Raw genomic sequence first — 1,729 nt, forward strand, 5'->3', positions numbered from 1 at the left:
TGTGTGTGTGTGTGTGTCTCCTAGCAACCTAGATGCATGTGCATGTACTAATCTGTTCAGTCCCTTTTTAAAAAATTAGTTTCATTTTCAATTCAGGGAACAAAACAAGCATTTCCATAACACAGTACAAAAGATGACTGCACATGAAACTAGCCCACCTCATCTTCTCCCAGGTGACTCAGTTTAGTAATTTCTACCTAGGACTGTAGCAAAGCCAAATGACCTATTTTCTCACTTATCAATCCATCAGTCAATAAATATTATGAATTAAGTGCTGCTATGTTCCAGGCATTGTGCTACGATTCAGAATGAAAAAAAAAGATACTAATGAAGCAATCCCTGCCCCTTAAGCCTTCTAGAGCTAGATGCTATACTAGAGCATTCTCATCTGTGGACTTGCTACTGATCCTTAGAGACCAATGAATATGGCTTTAATGTTACCTTTTTAACCTATGGTATTTTAAGTATTCTAAGTAGTTTAAGTATAGATTACATTTACATAGAAGTTTATTGATTTTTAAAAAGTTTAATAGAACATCATATAAGTGCATATTTACATTTTTACATGTTTTCTCATTTAATCCTCAAAAGAACTCTTTAAGGTAGATATTATTATTATTATTATTTTTACAGATGGCAAAAAGCTGAGGGTTAAAGAGGTTAAGTGAGTTTCTCATGGTGGCATACTTAATAAGTGTCTAAGGCAGGTCTTTTGAAATCCTAATCCAAAGCTCTATCCACTATGCCACCTAGCTACCAAGATTCTTGTGTGTGCATGTGTACGTCTCCTAGAAATCTAGATGAATATGTATGTACTAAGTTGTTTAGTCCCTTTTTTAAAAATCCATTTTATTTTCAGCTCAGAGAATAAAACAAGCATTTCCATTACAGTACAAAAGATGATTGCACATGAAACTGCAAATCTACTATGTATAACTTGCTATTCTCTCCAAATATTCAACAAAGTTAACATGTAAATTTCTTTTTTTCCCTTTTTTTCCTTCTCTCCTCCCTTGCCCTAGAGACACACAATAAGTGTGTGTATGTGTGTATATAATTATTATATACATGCTTCTATTTATCAGTTCTTTCTCTGGATGCAGATAGCATCTCTCTTCATATGTCCTTTATTTTTAACTTGTGTATTTATAATAGTCAAAATGACTGAGTTGCTTAAAGTTGTTCTTACTACATACAACATTCTCTTGGTTCTGCTTATTTCGCTCTTCATCATTTCATGCAAGTCTTTCCATACCTTTCTAAGGTTATTGAGCATTTGTTATAGCACAGTAGTGTTCCATCACAACCATAAACCACTTGTTCAGCCATTCCTCAATCAATGGGGATCCATGCACTTTCCAGTTCTTTGACACCACAAAGAGAGCTACTATAAACATCCTATTCATATTCAAAGTTATAATTACTATTTGTGAATTTCCTTCCATTTTATTTTTACTATTTTCTTTCTCAGCCTCTCTTTTTACCCTATCCCTGTTACCTTATCTTCTCCCCCCACTTCACCCACCCCTCCAAGAGTCTTGCCCATACCCCCACCCAATCTCAATCCACACAAGCTTTCATTAGGGTGGGGAACTCTTGGTGATGAAATTCCCCTTACCAATGCAGATCTGTACCCATTCTAAAATGTATTGTCTTAGAGAGTGACCTGGGCTTTGAGGGGTTAAGTGACTTGTCCAGCATCAGAGAGCCAGTATATATATATATATAT

The sequence above is a fragment of the Phascolarctos cinereus genome, unplaced genomic scaffold, assembly GCF_003287225.1.
Source record: "Phascolarctos cinereus isolate Bilbo 61053 unplaced genomic scaffold, phaCin_HiC Scaffold_7;HRSCAF=346, whole genome shotgun sequence".
NCBI classification, from domain to species: Eukaryota; Metazoa; Chordata; class Mammalia; order Diprotodontia; family Phascolarctidae; genus Phascolarctos; species Phascolarctos cinereus.